The sequence below is a fragment of the Strigops habroptila genome, chromosome 1, assembly GCF_004027225.2.
Source record: "Strigops habroptila isolate Jane chromosome 1, bStrHab1.2.pri, whole genome shotgun sequence".
In the NCBI taxonomy this organism is placed as follows: domain Eukaryota; kingdom Metazoa; phylum Chordata; class Aves; order Psittaciformes; family Psittacidae; genus Strigops; species Strigops habroptila.
In genome coordinates this window covers 143,450,007-143,475,708 of record NC_044277.2, presented here as the reverse complement: position 1 = coordinate 143,475,708, position 25,702 = coordinate 143,450,007, and the positions used below count along the sequence as shown (strand labels likewise).

The window sequence follows — 25,702 nt, the reverse complement described above, 5'->3', positions numbered from 1 at the left end:
TCAGCTATTCTGGTTGTGGGGGACCAAGGTGAACATCAGCCTTCCAGTATCTGAAGGGGGCTACAAGGCTGCTGGAGAGGGACTCTTCATCAGGGACTGTAGCGATAGGACAAGGGGTGATGGGTTCAGACTGAAACAGGGGAAGTTCAGGTTAGATCTAAGGCAGAAGTTCTTCCCTGTGAGGGTGCTGAGGCACTGGCACAGGGTGCCCAGAGAAGCTGTGGCTGCCCCATCCCTGGCAGTGTTCAAGGCCAGGTTGGACGCAGGGGCTTGGAGCAACCTGCTCTAGTGTGAGGTGTCCCTGCCCATGGCAGGGGGTTGGAACTAGAAGATCTTAAGGTCCTTTCCAACCCAAATCTTTCTATGATTGTATGATCACCCATTCCTTTAAAAAAAACTATTTGTTACTTCTGAAGATTTGAAAATGGCAAAAATACCTTTAATCCTGTTAGGACTGATGGAATTTACCCTTGTAAACTGATGTTCTCTAGATTAATGCCAGATATGGAGTAGTCTGAACTTTAGTCTTTCTGCTGGAGAGATTAAGGAAAGAGGGGAGGCAATTACAAGTGTTACAGTGGTAGAGGTGCAATTATAGGATTGTAACAGGATCTGCAGTTACAATAGCATAATGCAGAATATCATGCTTATTATTGACAAAGCCTTTTATTTCTGCTGCTAAAACTAATGTCCCAATATAATGCTAAAATAGCTGCAATAATGTGCATACATTAAAGACATTTATGTATTGACACGAACTGCCTTAGAAAGTTGGAAAACACTGGGCAATCTTTCCTCTATTGGCACCAGGAGGCAATATTCCTAAGTGCTTGTGCTGTAGCATCTGCTCTGGTGCTGCCTTCTCTTGGAGGTCTTGCCAGGGCTGAGCTTTGCCTTACCAGATGAGCTGAATCAGCACAGATTGCATTTCTTCATAGCCTACAGCTGCCCACAGCAAAAGTTCAGTTAAGCTGAATCTCTTGGTGGGCATGCAACAGGTCTTGCTTCAACAAAACTTGACCAACTCATGCTCCAGTGTAGCTCGTTGGAGTAAGCGGTTTCTTCTCTGAGGATGGTGGCTAGCCCAGAGGGTTTGGCCATGCTGGAAACTGGATTAAGCAATTGCCAGGTAAATAGAGGCAGTTAATGTACCTAAATTGTAGTGTATGTACTTGCAAATGATTTATCCTGGTCAGAGTTAATGGGTCTGTGTAAAAACTTGTGCTGAGTGGTTTTGTGGCATCCTTGTTTGTGAAGTATATGAACTGCTATGCCTGGCTGTATTTACTAAACAACTCAATGAGTAAATCGCCAACACATTTATGAATAGATCTCAAGTTGGGGCTTTTTTGCATCCAAAGCTTAGGTGTGTGGTGGGGCACAACTAAAGGCAATGTGGTGTCTGCAACAGGTCTCCTTTGAGTGATAGGGTGAATATAGGGTGAATTTAGGGTGAGTGATAGGGTGAATTTATGACTGTGATACTGAATATGGTTTAGTTAAAATTAGTAGAAATTAGTTAACCAAAAACTATTTTGTCATTCCCTAAATTACTCCAAGGAAACTATTAGACAACACAGTTCCTGTGGGGTAACTGCACATAACTCAGCTGGAGGCATGTGCTGGCCACAGCAAATATACAAAATAGGAACAATGAAAATTGCTGTTAAGTTTCTAACTTAAAAGAAAGCTTCAGAGTTGACTCTCTCGGGTGACTGAAGACTGAATTATTTTTCAAAAGGAATAGGAGTGACACCGGATTGTAATTTTGGACCTACTTTGCAACCAAGCCTGTTGTAATCAAAGCTTTAAAAAGTTGAGTTTGAGGTACTAGAACCCAGAAGCTTAGAGGTGTTGCCTATAGATCATTGATGAAGATGTCGTAACTTGCAATAAGGAGTGATGGGTATGGGAGGAATCATGCATCTTTTGCTACTGGCTGACTGATGAACAGGATTATGCAGAACACTTAGCCACCTCTGAGTAAGAATATGGTGCATCTCTACTTGATACTGGGTAGTCCTTGCCACTGATGATAGCATATGTAATCCACAGTTAAAGCACTCATTGTCACCTTTGGTTTGCTGACAGCATTCCCTGAAAGCAGTGTATGAGCTGTCACACTTAGAGCTTTCCTTTGCAAAGCTCTCTTGAGCACTGTGTAAGGGCCCAACTTGTTATGGGGGTGAATTGTCTATGCTCTCTCATCACTCCTTCTGCATCAGAAAGCAGGTTTTATCCAGTGTGCTGTGACACTGAGGAAAAGATTTGCTAATTAAAATTGCTTTGGCTGTCTCTGGGAGCAGGATATAAAGGCCAAGACAAACGTGATGCCACAAGTGGGCAGTCCATTAAATGCTACAAGCAGAGTTACTGGTCTTACTGCAAACAGCAGTGACCACCGGAGCTCTTTCTTCTAAGAAGTTGTATAATTCTTAGAGTAAGGAGCATCTGACATCTAGATTGATTTTCAAAGTCATTGTTTCGTCAGTCCATTCCATCCATAAAGTGTGGAGACTTTGATTGAAGTTCTCATCCCACTGTTCAGGATCAGGTTTTCAGCTTAACCATGTCAGTAACATAGTTGTCAGAACTAAATAATTTAGGGAACAGGGTTCTGTTTACAGGCCCACAGAACGGTTGAGGTTGCGGTGACCTCTGGAGCTTGTGTGGTCCAAACCTCCACAGCCTCTCTGGGTGACCTGTACCTCTGCTGGACCATCCTCACAGTGAGCATTTCTTATGTTTAAATGCAATTGCTTGTGCTTTGGTTTGTGCCTGTTTCCTCTTGTAATTTCACTGGCCACTCCAAGAAAAGTCTGGCTCCATCTTCTGTACTCTCCCTTCTTTGTCACAAGGAGCATGCTTCTGACTTATGGTCAGCTTGTCCACTGGGGCGCCCAGGTCTTTCTCTGGAAAGACTTGGTGGCTGCCTGTCCTGACCCACAGGCCCTGCTCTAGCCAACAGCTCTGAGATCACAGGAGGGTTTAATGTCTTAATACCAAATTTACTTATTTGGAGGTATTTGACATGATGTTGGATTTTGATTTAGAAGAGCAGTACAGCATTATGCTGAAATCACAACACAAGCATGATGCAATGATTGTAAGATAAAGTGGAATCACAATACAACCTAGTTCCCCATGGCAGCCTCTACATGCTCCACTGTAACAAAGAGGAAGGTTTTGTCCTAAGTAGAGAGGTTCCAAACCAGGGATTGAATGAAAACAGTCTGGAACTGTTCAGAGAGCCTGCAGAGTGAGGCATTCTAGCATTTTTTTCTAGCACTTTGCATTCTGATGCTTCATTTCTAAGAATGAAAATTGGGGTTTTTTTTTTCCATGTTAAGTTATTTTAGCCAGTGCTTATGAAGGACAAAGCTTGTACTTCACTGAAATCAAGTCCTGGAAGTTGTCAGGGGGAAAAGGAGAGCCTGCATAAGGCTGGGAGCTATCTGGAGATTCAGTCAAGGTCTCTAGGGTAATTGCGCATGACCTTTCAGATCTGAGATCTGTCTGCATTGAGGAAGAGGTACAGCTCACTTGAAACATCTTCAGCATCAAGGCATTTTCTGTCTCCATCAGGAGTTTCAGGTTTGAATAGCAGTTAAATCAGATGTACCTTGTGCCATCAGTGTGTGGCATGCCAGCTCTGCCATGGGGCAGGGTGGCTTTGTGTGGGAATTTTCACCAGGTTGTAAGGTTACAAGTGGTTAATGCAGTCCGAAGTGTCATTGCTGATGATTTTCAGACATGTGGACTGAAGTGAGTTAGTTTTCAATTTTCCATGGTAAAAAAGGAGATGGTGAGAGAGCAGCCTGGGTAAGATGTGTGTGTTACAAACCATACATACAGGAAGCTATACTAACCTTTGAAAGACTTGTAAACAGTTTCTGTAGAGAGCAGGGGCAGTTCTTAAGCAGCAGTAGCCAAAATGTGGAGAGCTGCAGGTGTTATACATCCCTTTTTCTGTGCCATGGTGCTGGAGCTACTAGAGGTGACTGGTGAAAACTCATATTAAAACAGTTTGAATGCTTTGGGCAGTTGAACACGGCCCAGTTAGAGCTGAACTAAGGAGCACTGCCTGTCTGCCAGGAAGCAGGTAACTGCACTCTGTTGTTTAGTTGAACTTTCATGGAATTAAACTATGGTGAAATCCACCATGAAAAAGTATTCTGCTTATGGATCCTGCATACAGGGGATCAAGCTATCAGGCACACAGGTAATGCTCTATGTGCTGTACAGTCTGGAGGGGGGAAATCAAGCACATACAAGTGACTCCCTAACTCTCGCTGATAGAAACTGCAGTGCCTAAGCAGAGAACCTGCTGCTTGGGTTTGGGGGGTCCTTTTGGTTTGGATGACCAAATTTAGATACCCGGGAGGCACCACAGCTATAGATACGTTCAAGGAACCTCACTGTGATTCCCCAAGTAGTTCTACCAAAATAATCCCTCTGACTGATTTTTCCTACTGTCCCACTAATTCACTCTGCTCCTGAAAACCTTTGAACAGTGTCCAAAGGCACTTTTTTGGAAGCAGGGTTGGGGGTTTTTTTTTACCTGAATTGCTGAACATAAATCTTGGCCATTCTGTCAATCTCCAGTTTCTCAAATTAGCAGCATTCCCGTTCCTGAACTAGTATTGAAATTTAACTCAGCTCTTCCCACAAGAATTAACCTTTAACAAATCAAAGAAATTGACAATTCAGAGATGCAAATTAGGCCTTTTCTTTTTGTGCAGTGAAGTGTTCGAATTTCATAAGGTAGGAGCATGTTCTTCAACTAGATGATATACACACATGGAATGTAATGCTCTGGAAAGTCTGCAAAGAAATCCTAGAGTCCTCTGCTTATATTCCCCAAAATCAATAACCCGCAGAAATATTGTGGTCTGTAATCCATTACACTGAAAGCTCTGGAGAGCAATAGGAGCCACATGGCACAGAGCCATATATATTTAAATTGAATGCTTTGTAGAATGTGATGAATAAACATCTTGGAATAACACACCCACTTCTGCAAATGTACAGGTTGCACCGGCTGGCACAAGAAGCTGAAGAGTTGCTGTTACCAGGAAGATCTGAACCAATGGACTGTATGGATATAGATATGTTTGAAGGCATCTGCTCTTCCCATTACAAGGTAAGACACGAAAGGTTTTTTTTTCTGCTGGTTTAGTTTCTCTTTAGTGCAGCGCAGTTCTCTTTTGTGGCACTGCCCAAGATGGCAAATGGAGCTTGTTTTCCAAAGCTAATAACTGTGGCCTACAATGAATGTGTAACTGGACTATATTCAGACCCAAAACGGCCTCAACTTTCAAAAGTCAATGACAAATGTGTATCCTCAGGGCCCGTAAGATTTGAAGTTTTACTATGTAAAGTATGTGTTCAGATAGCTCTACAGGTTGTCTATTTTTAGTATGTGCTAATAGGAGACCTTCCCACTCACCTGAGGCATCTTTTTTTATGTGCTTATTAATTGCTGTAGATTGAAGTAGGTTTGAAACCTGAACTACTTAGTGCGGGATCTTAATCGGGGGAAATGTCTCTAAACTGTGCACCAGAAAATGTGTCTCACTGGAGATGCAAGTTAGGCCATTTTCTGTGCAGAGTCTTAGTGTTCTTTCACTTTCAGGATTGTTTTATGGTTTGTTTACAGAAACTGCTGCATTTTTCTTTCTTCTTCTATCTATGTCAGCAAAAACTAATCACATTGCACTGAGCTGAGGGTGGTGGAGCACTTGATACATTTTCTTGGCATCTTTTGCCTCATGCCTGGGTATACTGTCACTTGTCCTGGATGCGTCCTTTACTGAGTTGTTTTCAGGGAAGGTACAAAACACAGGTTTTCAAAATCTTATTTGGAACTGGTGGAAACACTTGAGAGACATGGAGCAAACTGAAGTAAAACTTCTCATTTCCAAGATGAGGTAGTTCTGCATGCCTGAGGGATGGCTACATGGGACTTCTTCATATTCTAACAGTTCTGATCAAAGCAAGATTGCTACAGACCAAATCAAACCCACACCACCAGCTCTGTGTTACTCAAGAGCTCAAATCAGGCAGCTGTGCACTTGCAAAAAGGGGCAGTTACAACTGGTCTTAGCTAGTCTCTGCTTTTAACCAAGAGAGGGCTTTCACCTGAAGTCACTCCATTTCTCCATTTTCACTAGCCAGTGTTAAATGATGAGGGAACCATCTGTGCTGAGGCAATGCACTGCTATTGCTTCTATCTGTACAGAAATACTGGCCACCAGTATTACCAGTCTGCCACTGTCATAAATAACTGGTCCAGTGTTATCAGTCTGCCATTTCCAGAAGCATGAGATATTCCTCTCCCATTCTTCTTTTGTGGAAGAACTAAATTGAAGAGGTCCTTTCCCTAAGGTGGGGAATGAACAGACTGTGGCACTGCATCCTATGGAAACAAGAGATGCTTGCTGACATAACAGGAATAAAATGTGCAAAGTATTTAGAAAATGCAAAGATAAGCACTAGCAAATACAACTTACAAGGAAAAGCACACTCAAACATTTGGGTGCTTGAGACATTCCAGTAATGGTTGTTATGGAGGAATACACATAGACGATGAAAAGCTGTAAAGTGTGGTCTAGATAGCAGGCACTTCTCTAAAGGGTATATTTCCCTTCCCAGATGTAACCCTTGGTATCCATGCACAAGTGCTCCTGTGGAATCTGTATTGCCACCACTTATTGCCAGCTTCCACAAGTGGAAATGCTGGCCTGCCTTGTGCTTTCTTGTTTGAACTTCTTCACATTTACATGTTACAAAATCCCCAGCTTTAGTGCAAACCCTAATGTAATGGAGAGGAGAGGAATGACAGCCTTTGTTCCACATATCCGAAATGGGAATAGCGTTTTGTATTGCCACCTTGCCTGCTTTAATCATCTCATTCTCTGAATTGGTACTTCTCAGTCAGTACTTCTTGGCATGGCAGTTAGCCCAGGCCTCTGGCTGTTGCATGGCAAGTAATCCTTCCAAACAGGATTTGCATTCTTGCAGCAGCCATTCGGGGGATAGAGGGTGAATACATGGAGGCAGATTCTGCTTACACAAACATAGCTCAAGTCCAGCCGTTCAGAACATGAGTCAATGACAAACTGACTTGCTCATAAAATGAGTCCCTTCAGAAAAGAACTGGTGGCTGGGGAAAATGTACAGGGTCAGAGCATCTGCAGTATCTTTAGTTAACTGGATTTATAGGCACTTATTCACAGCAAAAATGTTGTTAGAGCCTGAGAGTTGCTTTGTTAGTTTTCATTTGCCAAATGCAGTTATCCCTGCAGAGTTGTCATGTGGAAATGTGAGCTTGCGGCCCAGCTACTTCTCTGTACTGTCTTGGTCTTCACTTTAAACTTCAGTGCTCTTTCAGTGCTGTGTACTCTCTAAAGTATGTGAGATGGTCTACTACAGTGACTCTTCCATTTGGGATGATAGCCTGTGGCTGTAGGATAGAATAAATAACTGGAGGTAATAGTGGCTTAAATCAAAGCCAGACCTTGACTCCTTGACTTTTATATTGTCATTTATTAGTGGGCATTATTCTTGGTAGCCTTCTAGGTGTGCTTATCCTTTTCTGGCTGAGAAATTGTTGAAACATCAAAGATAGCTTAGGAAGTGAAGGAACAGATTATCTTCTGGTTTATATGCAACACAGGTATTCCGATATTAACAGAAGCCATTTGAGCTTCAGTTGTTTTCAGCAATCTAAGTTTGAAATGAAGGCCTGAAGAAGCAGCACCTGAAAACCTCTGGGAAGTCATGTATTAGAAAGTTCAAAACTGACTAAAAAATTCCTTCAACTCATAAAAATGTTTTGTAGCTTTTGGGTTTTTTCTGTGCAGAACATGAAGATGTATGTGTTTGTACTTTATATTGGAGCACTAGTAACTTATAACTGAAACATCTGTCTTCAAACTTCAGGATAGCTGAATCAGAACCAGTTCATTTTGCTAGGAGTTCACAGTTCACTGAAAGGTTTCCATATAAGCAAAATCAATTTATTTTATTTAACTATGACTTACTCCTGTCTTTCTCCTTTCTGGTGCACTGAATTTGTTGTTCCTATTACTCACTTTTACTAGTAGTGCTGAGGGACCCCAGGCATTGATGAGGCTTCAATTGTGCTGGGTACCACACTGGGTCCAATATAAGTTGCAAATGCACCTTTCCGCAAAGGGTTTATGATCGTAGAAGCAAGTAAGATTATATGGGTTCAGACCCAGGAGCACAGTAGAGTGAGACTTTTTTCATCAGCATGGTACGCGATGGCCTCAAGAACCCTCAGGCAGCCATTTACATGTGCAGCTCTATAGCCTGGAGGTGATCATGTTTTAAGGTGGTGGAGAATCAAAGCTTTTCATCCCTCCAAGTAGAGAGGGATCCAAAGACTTGCCTGTCCTGTCACTATACTACTCCCTCTGTTATTTTGATTTGAATAAGAGCAGTTTGATTTAAATCAACTCAGAAACGGGAGCAGCTTCTTGCAGAAGCCTTTCCCTTTAGGAAGCTAGGGTGACATACAGCTTGCGTGTCCTGCAGTGTAATTTGTCCTGACATTTCCTGTCACAGTAAGTTCTTATGAACTGCAGTGACACTTGACCTGTGTGACATAATTCAAAACACTTTTTCATAATACTTCCACTTAAACTGAAAGCAGCCAAACTGTCTTTCCTAATTTCGTCCCTTTGGATCCCTTGTTCCCAGTAGTAAGTTCTGCTTTGCAGTGTTTCCCAGTGCTGCCTGAAGTAAAAAGATGAGAGAACAGCTAGCAATCCAAAGTTTTTCCCCAGCTGCTACTCAAGAGCATTCTAGAAGTCCTTGATCCTTCATGAACTAAATCCTGAAGGACTTGGCTTCAGAAGTTAACCCTCTCAAAGCAGACATTAAGATATAGAAGTAACAGAGTCAACTAACAATAAGGTGTGTTTGTGCTTGCCTCAATTTATTATTGCTAATATTGGACACCAGTCCATTTTGTTCATACTCATGCCATTGAATGTGCATTATTCACTCGATGATCTGGCCCTGACAAGTTTGATTATTGTTCCTAATAGTAAGCAATAACATTTCTTTTGGGGTGGTAGGAGACTATTATGTGCAACGTGGCTGAAAAAAGCCCTATGGGTGCAGTTAAATGCAGTCAAGTGTGGTGTGAATTCACTGGTAAGTGGAAGAAGGTTGGGAGTATGACCTCTTGTTTGATAGCTGGTATAAAAGTAAACTGGTATATTGTGTAAAATCAGCTGGGAAATCTGCTAGAAAGGTAAACTTGCTATGAGACTAATTTAAGAGGGTCCATAAGTACTGGCAAAAAAAAATGGGTACCTGGTTATGCAGATGCATAGTGCTTACTCTATGTTCCTTGTCAAACATACTCTATGTTCCTTACTCTATGTTGTTCCTTGTCAAACATAGAAACAAGAACTTGGGCACTTTTAGGTGTCTACTTATTTAGCCTCAGGTTCCTTATAATCTATAACAAGTCATGGTTTTGAGGACAAGCTGGTATCAGCTAAGTGAGGTAAGGAAATGCCCTTATCCCAGCCCTGGTACAGATGGCTGCTGGGATTAGCCCAGGATCATGCAAAGCAGAGAACTAAATTCCCCTTCTAAAGCCAAGTGGCAGACCTGGCTATTCATTCAAGGCTCTTACACCAGTGGGCTGATCTTTCTGCAGACTGAGTAGGCCATGCCATTCCTATCCTCAGTTAGATTAAGGATCAGTCTGTTGAATTTCAGCTGTGCGTTTCTAGGTCAGATTTAAAGTGAGTAAAAAGGTCGCACTTTGTTTCAACTATTTGCTGTTCAGGAAGAGAACTGAAAATAGTAATTGGAGTGGAGAGAACTATAGAAATGCAAGAGAGACTCAGTTTTGGTGCACAGCTTCTTACAAAAAAGAGGCCAAACTGAACTTTTCAAATCTAATCTCTCTGCAAAAGTAACGCTGCTGAGACACAATTACCTTGTTGTGCTAAAGAAGTCCCTGTAAATAAATATCCTCATACTGGAAATAAAATCAGCATACAAAACATTACGAATGTATAGGGCGACTTGTGTATTTCTATATCTGCACTGTTAATGACAAGTTAGACTACGAAAAATGCATTTTTAAAGCTCTATTTGTGATAGGATATTTTTGTTTCTGTTTTTGTCTTTGTTTTATTCCTCTTTACATGCATGTGCTAATTGCCCAGGTTTAGTTAGATGTATACTGCTTAAACAAGCCTTTGTAAAAACAAATGCAAAGTGAAATTATTTTTAAAATTAATGTCTTTCAGCTCATTGCATGCCAACAGCTGTGCTAAAAAGTCAAATTAATGCTCAGGAGTAGGGAGGCAGAAGCACATCATGTGAAGTTTTGCAAGTGAAAGCCAGCATCCTCCCCTGCACGTAGCTGGAGTTGTTTATAGCTGCAGAGAGCTAGCTGAGTGCTGGATACAAGTGCTTAAAACGTGGGCAAAGATTTTGACTTCTAAATGTTCTGTAAAAGCATGTTTTCATGCATTTCAGTATGGGATCCCCATTTAAATTGTTGACACCTTTCTAAAGGTGTATTGAAAGGCATGGGAAAATGGGATATATGATGAGCTATGTCAGAAAGAGGAATGGTGATTTCTTTTGCTAGAAAGTGAGACAAAGGCGGTCTTGAGCATGGTCTTACCCACAAGATCTGATTGAGGTTTTTTGTATGGCTTTAGCCAAATTACCTAATTTGTCCACCTTAGATCTTTCGTTTAGTTAAATGGAGTAATAGCATTAGCCTTCTATGACTTTGGGAATGAAATGGGAGTTAAAAATCATGTGCAGTTGCCAAAGATCCAGATTGTTAAAGATGTAAAAGTGCTGTTATCCTATGACTTCAGTCTAGTTTGAACGGCACAGTCAGCAGGCAGCTTTGTCTAGGCATCCTAGTGAACTACCAAAAAAGTATTTAATATCCTGAATCCCCTATTGGGGTTGTCTTTTGATTACATCAATGTCATAATTCCTGCTTTCTTTTATAGCTATTCAGAGCGGAGATTGTCTAGTCCTTTTTTAGAAAGTTATATTCTCTGTCCCAGTCCTTTTGCTGCATTCTCTGAAGAACTGTACATTTTGCTCACCTAGCTGCCTCTATTACTGGCTTTCCTTGGTCAGCCTAGCCAAATTTTGGAGGTAGGCTATACTTTCTATAAGCTTGAGGTGGTTCAGCTACTCTGCCTTTTATGCTGAGTCTTCTTTTCTTTTCCAAACCATTCTCCACTTCTGCAAAGAAGAGACTTTCAAAGCCAAGAATGACTTTAGGGAGTCACCTTGTTCTATTCTTCTTTATGATTTGGTCTATTAGCTGCCTCTGTGTTGTCATATGATAGAGGCAACTGTTCACCAAAAACTCTGCAGGCAAAATCTCGTTCCCAGAGCTTTTCTTTAAATTGAAGGATGTTTTGCCTATAACAGTAGACTTATTGATTTGCAGTTGTAGTTTCCTCTTTTCAGAGCTAATCTTTGCATCCTTATGTAGAATCTCTCTTAATGTGCTATTGTCTTAGGCACACATCATCTACTTTATTTCCCGATTCTGCCACACAACCCAGTAGCTTTCAGAATGGAGGCTGTGAGATACCAACTGGCAGAATCCACCAGACCACTCTTATTTTGGACTTTCCTTAGCAATGTAATATTAGAGTATTCTTTCAGGTTCCTGTTTCTCAGCAGCAGCCTACATCTTTCTTCATCTTTCAAACTCAATTTGTTTATGTCTTGCCTTAATTTTCCCCTTTTGGAGAATTTGACATCTTCCACCTTTCCCCTTAGGCTGTTGAAATTCTTCCTTCATCTTACTGTGCCTTTCCAGGTTAATTTTAGTTGTCTACTTACAGATGATCAATCTGCTTTTATCCAGCTTTACACTAAGTGGGATCTTCTTTGTGTTTCTCTTCTGGGACTCTGTCATCCCTTGAACTTTTCTTATGTAGAGAGGTAGAAATGTTGTTCTTCTCGGTCACAAAAAAAACAAACATGTTTTCATGTTGGTACTTAGCTTTTTATTGTCTTACCTGGTTTCAGATCAAATAAATTTACATGGTGTCTCTTCATCTACAAGGAAATTATACTAGCATTCCTATTCTCTTGTGCTAAACTTACTAGACAGGCATGTGTAACATCATACCTGTCTCTTGCAGCTTCAGTTATACAAAAACAATGCTTTGCACTCTTCACACATGCACATAACTTCCTAGTGATGTTCTGCTCTTAAAAGTTTCTGGTCTTGTTTCATTCAGCATCTTTTATAGTTTAATGATTCAAGTTGCAGGATACCTGATTTCCAGGCTTGGAGGTATGAAGGAAATTGGCAATTTGTTAAAGAAATGTTGGCAAGAAGCGGAGGTGGTAATTTTCAGTAGCTCATCCAGCAATAGGTTGAGAAATCCTAATGCCAGATTTCTCTCTGATGTGAAACCACTTATCTTCAAGTATCTTCAGGAAAAAAAGACCAAAATGGAGTGACCCGAGGCATGTGCTTTACACATGGTAGATCGGAGCAAAGCAGTCTTGATGAAATAGCCCTTCTTTCTCTCTTTACATAAGCAGCTACTGGGAAAGAAGTGTTGTGATTTTTTTTTTATCCCTGCACTGGTAGAAAAGGCTTAGAAAAGTGACGTGATAAAACCTGTTAGGGACCTGTTCCTTAAAAAAACTTCCCTAGAGTATTGGCTCTCAAGTATGACGACTGTCTGCACTGGTCAGTAGAAATGTTCAGGTATAGAGGAAGCCATTCTGCTTATTTTCCTGCAGATCTTTCCCTAAACATCTGCAAAACATTTCTAACTGCTTCAGATATTAGAGGCACAGTCTCATCTAAGGTGTGCATCTGTCCCAGTGGAGCAAACAGGAATGTGGAAAAATGTGGTTTAAACAAATGTAGTTACCTGAGGGAAATTTGTGTTCATATCAAAGATCCATTTTTTAAGATCTTGTAATTCTTCATAGTGAAAGGAGTAACCGAGTGCAGGTAAGGAGAATGGTTCTGCAGCTTCTGTCAAGTTTCTTGTGTACCAGGCTAGTAAATGGACAAATTTAGAAAGCTTTTAGGACCTTTAAAAAACCCAAACACAGATTGTTGCTTGGTGTAGTTCTAATAATTACACTGAGCAACTAGTAACTGGGCAGCTACCCTTGAGTGATTTGAAGGCTACCATTAGAACCTGTCCATTATCAATGTCAAATATGGCAAGACATCTTCTCTGTAATGGTGTATTTCCCATGGAAGGTATGGTGATGCTGCACAGAGCTATGTTTGGGAAGTGCTTTAAGATTTGTAGATGAAAGCTGCTTTATCTGAAACATACAGGGTGTTAGAATATCAAATGGGTAGAGGTTTATGTCTAAGATTAGAAATAAATAATTGGCTATTTCCCAGTATGTGTGTTTAGTTTTCAAGATCCACAGGGTACAGTGTCCCAGCAAGGCTTGATAAGATGTAGCTTTGGATACGTGGCTGTCAGCAGTGAGTCTTTTTTAAAAGAAAACGTGGTTTTGGGTATCAGCAACTGATAGTACAAAATCAGTCTAGCACCCAACCTGATAGCACAGCCGGTTTGGTTCTGAGGCAGGAGCTTGGGAGGCAGAATTAGAGAAGGCGTTGAGGGGGTGGGAAGAGAATTTCCACGCTCTGCACAAGTAACATAAGCTCTTTCCTTAATCTAATATCCTGAAATCTGACATCGATAACAATCCATGGGGGATATTGAAAGCATGTCATTAAGAAGTTTTTATGGCAAATACTCAGATCTATTGCAACAAGGGGATCGTTTGCTACCAGCTACCAGCCGTAGTGCTCTGTAGCTGTGGCAGGCTACCTGCAGTGATGACTAGACTCAGGCTTGCTGAGTATTTTGTGTGCATTACTTAAACTTCACAATACCCTTCTGAAGCGTTGTCTGCCTTAGGCCAGGCAGTGCTCAGTGAGTAGTTATATTGTAATTAGTGCACCTATTTACAAGTGGAAGTATGGTGTTGGCTAAAATCATGGAAGCTAGCCCCATCACATGTTGTATATCCTCTTCCCAAGGTCTTAATGCTATGACAACAGGCATGCCCAAAATAGAAATCAGGAGGCTCAGCTCCTGGGAGAGTGATTTCATCACTGGGCAGTGTTTCCTCCCTGAGGACCTTGTGCTGTGTGCCTGCTTTAACCCACCTTCTTTCTACCTTTGTTGCAGAGAAACAGTCTGGCCCTAAATCAACTTTTAAGTGAAAGGTAATTGAGATCATGAATCTCTTCCGCAGGGAGTTGGCACTGTCTTTCTTTTTAAGTTAGCTATACTAGAAATCATGCTGAGCTGCTGCTTGCCATGTAGTCTGCAGTGCATGAGCACTGACAACATTCAGGCACCTTCTTTAATGAATGTCCTTACCGATGTGCAAGGCAAGTCGGTTGTTGGTTTGTTGAAAATCAAATGAAACACAGCCACCATCTTTTCTTTCCCACCCCTGTTTCATGACCGTCTTTTTTTGTATATATGCTAGAAGCTTGGAGGCTCATTCTTTAGAGAGCCTGCACAACTCGATTCTAATACCCTGGGTCTGTCATGTCACGTCTAATACAGGGGTTTTGCTACTGTTATAAATGCAGCAAAACTTGCAAAACATGACCACCAAAGGAGCGTTCAAGCTGATTCCTTGTCATTGGGGCTTACTGTCTGTAGCTGACAGCTGGATAATCATGTAACTAGGTAAAGGTCAGAAGTAATCCACCACTTTGCATTCTGGCACTGCAGACTTTTCTAAATACAGTGACTAGCTGTGGAGAGGGGTTCTGTTTGGACCTCAGTCATGGCACCCACAGTATAATGAGAAAATCAGCTAACAAAAGCTTAGTTTCTTATTTAGAGAGGGATTGCCCGATTCCTGTTTCTAAATAGCTGGGTGCTGACTGCTTTGCTGCAACATCTCCATCATCCAAAATAACAGACTGACCACGAATGCTGCTCAGTAACAGAAAAATGAGCTGATGCCATACTGCTGGATGGGTAGAGGCAAGAATTGTTAAACAGATAGAGGATCATTGCACAGATGTGCAGTGGTTTCTGGGACGTGTCCCCTGGCTGAATTTATTTTCACTGTCTGCTTCTGTATTTTGAACTGTGACTTTTTTAATATATATGTAATTTCTGCCTGTATCTTGACTGCAGAAAACAGGCTACATCAGAAGTATTTTTGAAGAAACATGGGGGATCACTTAATGAAATGCAAAGTCATCTTTCTATTGAGTTAATCGTTGAAATCGTGTTGGGTGTATTTGTACAGTTGTACTCAATGATTTGAGCAGAACTGGTCAGAACAGGATTGGTCACAGGAGTATGATAAAGATTTAATAGCAAGAAAATAGGGTATATTAGAAACTCCATGGTCCTGCACTGACCCTAGAGAACACTGAACTAAGCAGGACCTTTGTTGGACATGGTACTTGTTTCTCGATTTCAAAACAGTGGAATTCCAAAGTGTGGATAAAGTTGTTGTAGAATGGTCTCCAGAAAGTGTCATTTGCTGGGGTAAAGCAGCTTTTTTGTTTCTGTTTTGGAACTGTTTGTATTAACATGGATCAGATATTCCCTCTCCTCATGAGTCGATGTGAGAGATTTTGGCCTTGTACTGTTAATTATCATAGTTTTAATTGCAATATTTTTGTACAGAGTCTTTGGTTGTGATTCTTCTCTTGGAGATGATGTTGTTTTGTTGTTTTCTGTAGCACACAGCATTGTTTAGTATATTTGAAAATTCTGGTTTGCCCAAACTTAGGGTTTCTTCTGTCATTTTCAGTACAGCAGTGGTGTTATGTTACCGTATTCTAACAGTCTTCTGAAGAACATCTCCCTCGATTCCTGTGTCACTTTTGTGTATTTAAAAGGCTGATATGTTATAGTGTACTTTTAGATCAAAAAAAATTAGTGAACACTCCAGGAACATCAGTGATAAATGGCAAGTACTAGTAAGTCCTCTCCACAGCTTTTCTCTCTATTCTCTTGTTTTAATAGGAAGGAAGAATTCAACTATTAATATTTTTATTCTCCTTTATTCAGTGAAGATGTAATTCAAAATGTAATAGCTAACTGCAGAGAGCCAGAAAAGTCTAAGATAATAAATTACCTTAAAAACTATACAACTTTCTGGAGCTTATTTTTAATTCAGGATCATATTATTTCACAGCTCCTTACTTAGGCAAATGTCCTCTCAGATATTCTCCCACAGTTATTACAGTAGGTCGGCTTTGGCCAGTTTACTGTTTGGTGTGAACGGGAGTATCAGAATCCAGTTTCGGAAAGAATTTATCTGTTCTGACCTATTAAATGAAATACCAGCAGTTTCAGGTCTCTCTTTTTAAAAATTAATTATTACAGTGTATTTATACTGTTTTCAATTCACATAATTCAACAGCAGATGATGAAAAAGATCATAGATAACATGATTCATTGCTGTGCCAAAGCAGGATTGTTCCTGGTGTCATATTTTATATTGTTTTGCCCAATACACTTTTCAGTGACTTGAGAGACAGATTGCCCATAATTTCCTCTTTCTCCCTAGGTAAGGCTCAGGTTCTTACATGAGTCTCAATAAGAGGTTTATTCTTTGTTGCAGGAAGCAGTTCATCAGTGTAGAATGACATTTGCCGAGTTGATCAAGATTAATCTATGTATTCCATGTAATAATGGAGCAGTTTATAAACCTCAATGGCTAGATGGTGAAATTGGAAGAGAAAGCGTGTGACCCCTTGACTTACAAGGGTCTGAAAAGGTGGAGGCATTGCTTCTTGAATGTTAGCCATGTAACCATGCGACTGTCTCTTGCTGCAGGAGAGCACAACCAGCCAAATGGGTATGCTACAGGTTATTTATACTGACAGAGATTATAGGGGGAAAAGATGCACTTTGCTGGAAGACTTCTGCCTCAAGTCAGCAAGACTTCCTAGCTCAAGCTCTCACTGTTTACCCCCTTTATAGCTTTTCAGAGCATAGAGTGTTTTCAGGTTGTTTTTAGGGCTCAGCAGTAAACATGGGGCTTTGCATTTCAACCTCCTGGGAAAACTCAGTGGTGAGTAGGTTGTCGGCCAGGGGAAGTTGTGGATTCAGTCACACATTAGGGAAGCAGCAGTGTTTTGTAACCATAATTACTAAACTCCTTGTAATCTGGAGAGAGGTTGATCTCTAGAATGAATCCTTTCCCTTTTTATAACTCTTAATCTACATGGAAAAATTATCAGTCTAGCCTCATCATACAAAGAAGTCTTAATCCAGGTAACGCTTTTCCTTCCTCCTCTCTTTTCACAGTCCACCCAATTTAAGTCCTCAACTAAACCTTTAATTGTATATAAAAGATTACTTCTATAATGTTTATTAATTTCCAAATTGCACTCAGTCGCTTCCATAAATAATTCCCAGTGTGAAAGTGTTGCAAGTGAGCTCCTTCTCCGAATGGAAAGTTTTTCTACTCTATTCTGTTTAATAGAGCAAAATGTATTGAAGAAGTATAAAACTTCAGCCTCCGTAGCTCCTATTCTGAATTAACCCAGGTAACATAAGTGATTACTGAAGTATGTACAATCCAGCATTTATCCTGATTGATTAACAGATCCATTCACTGAATGTTGTTCTTCCTGTCTCTGGGGAACTGAAGCTTCTTACCCATCCTTCTCAATTCTGGCCAGATAACTATCTCTGTAGGATTAAAAAAGGAAAACCAAAAAAAGCACATGGCTTATGCTTGGTTTTAAAAAGAGATGTTGGATATTCATTCTCATTTGTTCTTTTTGTTAAGGAATTATGCTGATGAAAGCCCTTCACTCATGAGATAAGAAGAATGTGATGTGCACGTGGCTTGGCAAGTTGAGCAAGGGGAGGAGGTGGGGTCAGGGTTCCCAACTTCCCAACTGATTGATGTGTCTGTGACACAGAGTACCTTTGCTCTCCCCTGTGCTCATCTATAGGAAGGTTGTTACCTGATTTAATAAAGGGTTCTGCAAATTATTTGTGAGATGCTTTGAGAACTTTGAATGTGAAGAGTTACATGTACATAGGTACAGCTGTAGGAATAAATGTAGGTATGCACCTCAGCCTAGTGCAGTTCCAGAGCAGAGCATTGCTGCCACCATGGAAAGGACTGGAGGAAACCCTCTGGGAACTTTTGAGTAATTCAAGTCTTTTTGGACATTTACTATATGTTACTTTGGCTTGGCAACAAATGTGTGGTGATACTCAGCTTAATGCATAAGAGTTCTGGAGGGAAGAGGGAGAAGTGAGGTGAGGAGGAGACATTTGTTGAGGGTTTTTAAATCCTTTTGTGCTCTTACCCTGTCGTTAGAGCCAAAATGCATTCTTTCTGCTAGAGTCCTAGCTATTTGCTCAGTGTTAAGCCACTGGCATTTTAGAATGAAAGATTCTCAATAGCCAAGGATTACATCCTGAGGGGAAATGAAAGGCTTTGCCAAGCATGCTCTTCCTCGAAGACAGCATACTGGGTAGATGAATGGCCGGTCAGCTTCAGGATGGCACTTTATAGATGATTATAGCAAGCTCTGCTCTGAACACTTGCTTCTCCTCATGCTCATCAATTCCATTTGCAAATCACTCCATTTTAAACCATTTAATGACTCTGTCTTAAAAACTATTCAAGTTATAGTGATCTGCCAAAAATAGTACCAACCTGCTCTTCCACAGCATCAGAGGACTCATTCCCCTTGCTTTGTTTCTTCTGTATATTTTTTCCTTTAATTTCTTTTTCCTCCTCTTCCCTCAATTTTAGCTGTCTTCTATGACAGTGGTGTTCAGATGGAGTAGAAAGCGAGAAGGAAAATAGTTCCCTTGGTGTATTTTTACTGCACAATTGAGAGAGAAGCCTATTTGTATGTGTCAGCAGGGAGGCAGGTGAGAGGTAACAGATGGCATTAAGGGGGACTGAAGAAGCCATGAAGATACAAGGGAGCAGTAGTTCTCAAACATAGGTAATGTCAAAGCAATATACAGGGGAAGGAAGAAAGTTGGGGACCTAAGGCAGAGTGGGTCAGAGCTTGAAAATGGACTTGGGAACACCAGTTTTCCCAGACAGAGCATTCTCTCTGGTGGACTTGATCTTAAAGGTCTTTTCCAACCTATTTGATTCTATAATTCTATGGTGAGTGGCCCATGGTGAGCTGCTGGCTGCTGGGGGCAAACCTTTTGCTTCTCCACACTGAGCTAAATGGCTCAGGTTTCTAGATCAAAAGACATGCAGGCCTCTCAAGTGTTTTGATTCATGTTTCCTCTTGGATTATCAGAATGGAGCCACAACCTGTCCTATGCCATTAGGCCATGTGGCAGGGGAGTAGCTACAGGGCTGCAGCTGGAAGGTGGACTCTTACCTAGCCAGTGTGGCTGCATCAGTATTAATGAACAGAAGAGAGTAGAATAGAACAGTTTGGGTTGGAAGGCACCCTCAAAGCTCATCTAGTCCAACCCCCTGCGATGAGCAGGGACATCTTCAACTAGATCAGATTGCCCAGAACCACATCCAGCCTGGCCTGGAATGTCTTCAGGAATGGTTCATCCACCACCTCTCTGGGCAACCTGTGCCAGTGTTTTACCACCCTTATTATGGTGAATGTGGCTGGCAATTCCAGGGTCGTACTTGGGCCCAGAGCACGGCTAATCCTTATAGAATTAAACTTTTTTGGCTTCTAGAGGACAGTCACATGGAAACTGCTTGCTTGGAGTGGTATCTGCACATTGCTAACTCCCAAAGCGTGCCTGAGAATTGTCAAAACCAGGCCAGTGACCGTCTGAATGATTTAACAGCATTGATGATTGATTTCCAGCACCCACAGTGCAACAGGTTGGCTTTCTGTAAAGGGTGTGAAAAGGATTGGAAAGATGATGTTACTGTGGCATGTAGACATAGGCAGTGAGGATGTACAGTGAGACACATTGATCTTGACAGTGCCACTGTGGTGGTTTGGGTTGACTTTACCCTTCCTTCAGGAACTGAGTGTTTTGAATGAGTTTTGCTTTCAGATGTTTGCAGTTCGCTTGAGCCTGACGAGCTCAGTTGGCAAAGTGAACAGGAATGGATCCCAAGACTTCTTCCACAGAACTGCTGCAGTTTTTCAGCCCTCTCTGTGCAAGGGAAACAAGATTTTGGGGACTTTATTCCAGGAGGACCAGCCATAAAACAATTCTTAAAAGAGGCACTTTTCTGTTGACTGCACAAGGAATTGCAATTGCCAGTGCCACTATGTGAATGTGATCCTGGTGCCAGTTTGCAGCAGCGCTGGAGGCAAACATATACCGTGTTTTATTTCTAACTAATGAAAGTCTGATTTAGGAATGAGTCATTTGTACAGCAGAATGATTGATTGATCGATCGATTTGAAATCAGAGACAGGCATGTCATACTGAGGTCTGCTGCCTCGGTAGTGCAACTTATTATCCCCAAGATGATCTGGGGTTGCTTCTCTCTGAATCCAAGCATCTGTGACGTTAATGGTACTGCATTTTATAATTGGTACTTGATAGTTTAAGTGGATAATCAGCTAAGACATAAATGCAGCTTACCAGGAAACAATTGAGAATTTAGGATAATAAGGCTGATTAGACACTGGTTTATGCCAGGCTCACGCTAAGATAATTCTATCGAACTCAAGTTGTGCAAATAATGCTGTAAGATATACAGTGGTCAGGCATATCCCTTCACATATGCTTGACTGCCTGTCTTTGAGTAGACACAGTCTAAATGGTAATAAACTCCTGCTAGTGAGAAAGAGTAAATGCTCCTCAAGTCAGGATTCTAGACATTGGCTTGCTGAGATCTTTGCAACTTCTTTAATAAAGAAGCTTGAAAACTGTTGATAATGACCCATATCAGTCATTGTTTCAAATGTTTCCCTTCTGTGTTATCTAGGCTTAATATTTTAGATTAAAACACGAAAGGAGAAGCATCTTGTCCAGCATTACATAAACTTGTTGGCATTCATTTGGAATACTTGTTTGCTGCTAAATCAGGTGTTAATGCTTGACAGAGGAGGGAACCACATGTATTTTTCTGGTGCACAAGCACAAGACTGAGAGTGCATGATTTGTTCTGGCTCTTAATTCAGGGCTTAAGCAGTGGAACCACGTGGTCCACCTGAGCTGTTGGGGGAAAGGTGAACAAATAAAGCTTTAAATTAACTTCGTGACTACCAGGCAGGAGGCTTCATGGGGACCAATTTAGTCTCTGGCACAAAAGGTAACAGCCTTATTGCCTGGGCGTCAGAGGGAGGTGACACAGAGCCTGATGTTGCAGACATCATTGCTGGATATAGTTTCTCATGGTGTTACTTGCAGAGACCACTCACTCTTGTATCCCAAGGGCTCATTCTGTCCCTATTTCCCATGCTGAAGGGATTGAGAAGGATTTTTTTCCTGAGTGTGCAGTGCTTCCCTGATACCAGGCAGCACTTCCACTGAGCAGACTGACCTGTCAGTGTCTTGTGCTGTTCTGGGACTTGTGTAACCTGAATCATTTGGATCTGTTGGTCGGACTCCTCTGTACTTACTAGGCTCGTGAAATCCACGCACTCTGAGCAGTTGACGCTGACTCCAGAAGTGCCAGCTAATCCCCCGAGTGCTTGTTTGGCTTGCCCTTGACAACTTCAATGTCACAGGAGCAGCAGCTGGAGCTGTATGTTTAGGGTTGGGTGGGATGTGTTAGACATATGCTGCGTGTTCAGGGCTATTGAAAGGATTAACTTACATGAGCCACGCAGCTGAATGGAAGCTGGCGATCCTCAGTCTGTGCTCATTTACTCCGCCACGCTTAAATACAACATTCATCATATTCCATGTTTAATTTCCACCCCAAATTTCACTGTGGGTGGAGTGGACTAATGGAACAGCCTCCATGGGTGGTTAGAAGGGAAGGAATGAATTCATTTCCTCCAGGGAGGGAAATGCAGGCAAAACCTGCCTGTTGCAGGCTCTGTCTGGCAGAAGCCAGCTGGTCAGTCTCAGAATATCTTAGAATGAGCTGCAGCACAGGCGTCTCTTACCCAGGGAAGACATCAGGTTGAGGGGCATAGGGGTTTCTGGGGTTATGAAGGTAGAAGGGAAAGAAAACGACTGTTTAGGAAATAGGCTAGTGGTGAAAAGGTTGCTCTTTAAAGCAATCTGATGGAATGAATGCTTTGTGAAATAATTTTGCCAAATTTCTGCATCTATTGTCTATATATATTCAGCTATTCCTTTATCTCTTTACAGCAGACTTTCTTTTCTATAACGGTACTTCCCCCCCGTACAATGAGGGTCATTTCGCAGTGTCTCCTCTTTTGTCCAAGGATAGGAGATTTCACTTTTTGCTTTCTTTGAACTTACTAGATATAATTTGTGGTTCTTAAGATGAGATTTATTATTTTTTTCTTAACAATATTTTGCTTGTAGATGTATGGCAAAAGTCTGGATAACCATTGACCAAGAGGAATTTTTGCATTGATGCCAAAGTAATTTCTGTGGAGGGATAGTTCTGGTCTCTTTTCAGAGTTTTGTCACTGAGAACATGGCTAAGCTGATTTGAGTAGTATATGGTAAAATTGGCATCATCTCTAACCCATGGAAAAAGACACTTCACATCCTTGGCTTACTTCCTAATAACAGCACAGTACCATTTCCATTTCCATCAAGGTTAGAAGATCCTGAAGCATTTCCTAATAAGTATCTAATTGGAACTGTGTCAGTGGATTGACATGGCTATGAGTCAGGAAGACTGAGACACTGATTTCTGCCCATTTTCTGGGGTACCAACTGTACCTCTACCTGCCCTCCTATCAAGCTGCTGTTGCTGCCTGGGCTACACGTTAAGTTTCTAATAGGCAAGTTTTTCCTCTTCCCCCCTCATCTTTCTGTGAAGTTTTATTTGTTTATGCATGTATTTATTCTTTTATCATGCATCCAGCAAGATAAATCCATCTGAAGAGCAACTGCAAACTGACTGTAACTCAACCATGTCCTCACACAGCACTTTTGTAAGGAGAAGTGGAAAATCCCACTGTGGCAGTCACAGCCCAGCTGCACATCCGAAACCCCAGTGCAGCCCTGAACAACTCCATTGTACAATTTAAATAATGAAGTAGAGCCTCAAATGTTTTTATTGCAACCAAATAGACACACATTGAACACGGCTCTGCTGCTCCTAACTGATGTAACCCACCAGGAAATGTCATATTTCATGATACAGTTAAAAACCCAACACGCCTGTATCAGCATGGCTGTCACATTTATACTGTAACACTGGTTTATGATGGCCGCAGTTTTTATTGATGACCCTTACTATCCATATTAAAATATGCTTTCTTCTAGCAACTGTATTGTCAAACTGACATCACACACACACACACATTCCTACTCTCCATTTAAAGCGGCTTTTCACAGTAAATTGGTTCAGGTATTTCACCTGGTTAGGTATTGGAAAACCAACCAACCAAACCAAAACCAACAACAATCTCCCCATTACTGCTAGGTTAAAACTATAAGATGCAAGATGTCAGTTTGGATAGGGCGTTAAGCAACCTGGTCTGGTGTGAGGTGTGTCCCTGCCCATGGCAGGGGGTTGGAACTGGATGATCTTAAGGTCCTTTCCAACCCAAACTATTCTATGATTCATTTCTTATAGCTCCCCTCACAAAGGGCATGTGGCACTTAGCTTCATGGAAAGAAATGTCAAATGCAAATGCTTACAGAGCAAGAAGAACTAACCCAGCTCACACTAAAGACCACAGAGGCTGTTTTGTGAAATTTGGGAATGATCTCAACTTTGGTAATGAACTGAAGACAAATCACTTGAAAAATCTGGGCCTTTGCCTTGTTCTTTCAGAGGAAATAAGCTAAGCTTATGGTTAAATAGCCATTTCCAGTATGGGTAGCCAAAAAGAGTGTTAAAGGAGGGAAGTTTTGTTAAGTTCAGAGAAGCCAAATTGGCACAACAGTTGATAGGATAGTGTTTTTTGGATGATTTTGGCACCTAGTTCTAGCAAACTTGGAAATACCATGTGAATAGTATTCCTATGGAAAAAAATAGTATTTTATTTGCAGCCTGGCAGGAATTAAGAGATCTACAAGCTGGTTAAAGTGGAAACCAATGAAGATTGTTTGGATTGGATTGCTGCCTGAGGAAAGCTTGCTCTGAGTGCTGGACTATATAATCCTCCATATTTAAAAAGCCCCATTATTCAAGATGTGTCTAAGCTAGTAGATTTTGAGCAAAAATCCTCCAAGGCTGAATTGGTTTAGGAATGTCAGCTGAAGGTGCATTGCATCTTGGGATGGGAAGTTATTTGGATGTTTTCTGGTAGGAAACCCAAATTAGTTGGGGAAATAAATTCTAAACGCCAGGCACCCTCATGGATCTGGAAACCTACTGAATTTACAGTCAGAATTTAATCTTAGTTGGGATAAGAAATGGAGCAGGCTGGATAATCTTTCTAGTAAATGGATGAGCAGCTTTCTAGGAAAGAACAAGTGACTGATTTTTACCTATAGAAGTAGTTGGTGTTTTTCAAGGTCTCTTCCTTGACTTTTACAAGCAAAGCATAAACAATGAGGGATGGATCTTTAGAGCATCTTCTTCACATCAGCCGATAAGAAGTAGTGTGCCTCTGAATGGATGCCTGATCCTTAATGTATCATTGCCTGCACACATGCAGCAGTTCTGCTTGTTTCTAGTCGTGTTGAACTTACTGCACTTTGCTATGTTTAATCCATAGGGCAGGTCTTATACAGTTGATCTGGGCACCTACAGCTGTCAAATTCATTTTAGATATGAACTGGTCCTCTCTGATCATGGTGTTTAGCATCTAAAAATTCCAGATAAAGTTGAATCTTTCTGATCCTTGTCTATACAACTGTTCAAGCAGTATAAAAAAGACATAAAGAGGGAAACAGAGTAGCCCTGATTGAGGTCATCTCTTGTGATAGGCTTTGATTTCAAAGCAAGACTGGTAATCTTGAGGCTTCTGAAGATTGCAAGGAATTGCCCAGTCACCTTGGCTGCATGCTCCATCCTATTGCTTGTCTATGTATGAAGTTCATAAATATGATCATGTAGTTCATAAATAGGATCGTGTTCTCCCTTGCTGACTTCAGTGTAAGCTTGGTGTGGGTTCACTTAGAAAACTGAAGATAAAAGCAGACGTGGAAAGTGAAATGATAAATAAATGTTCTTACCTGTTTTGTCTGAGAAAGTAAGTTGTTTACTGACCTTTTCTTGCTTTAATGATCTCTGTCTTCCACCTCTTATTCCAGGAAGCTGTTCTTATCTGCTGGTACCCATGACTAGCGAGCGTTATCCTGGACACTTGGATAACAAAGAATTGTTTAATTACCATCTAAGCAGCTGCAGTGTTGTAGTGCAGCCTTTGAGGATGAGAAGAGCACATGATGGACACTAATTGGAAAGCTTAGACAACTAAGCAGTACTTGCCTTGAATTATAACATTGTGCTGTGCCCCACACAAGATCTGTAAGATCAAGGCAGAAGCCCTCACTGAGAGCTAGGATAGAGAGGCTGCAAAAAAAAAATCTGTTGACAGTCCTTGAAATGCTTCAATCAAGGATGAGTGGTAGACGTGCTTCTCGACTGCATCTGCCTGTGGAAGGAGTTTTGCCGTGCTGTTGGGGAATTTTAAGCTGTGTGGTGTTAG

The 25,702-nt window shown here is 41.2% G+C and overlaps 1 protein-coding gene across 2 annotated transcripts in view; it reads left to right on the top strand.

Annotated features, from left to right (window-relative positions):
* Nucleotides 1-25,702, top strand: part of TMEM108 (transmembrane protein 108) — a 163,670-nt gene that overhangs the window by 1,894 nt on the left and 136,074 nt on the right. For both annotated transcript variants that reach the window (XM_030476340.1, XM_030476349.1), the window contains exon 2: nucleotides 5,032-5,143. The gene's annotated coding sequence lies outside the window, so the exon portion shown is untranslated. The remainder of the gene's footprint in view (nucleotides 1-5,031; nucleotides 5,144-25,702) is intronic.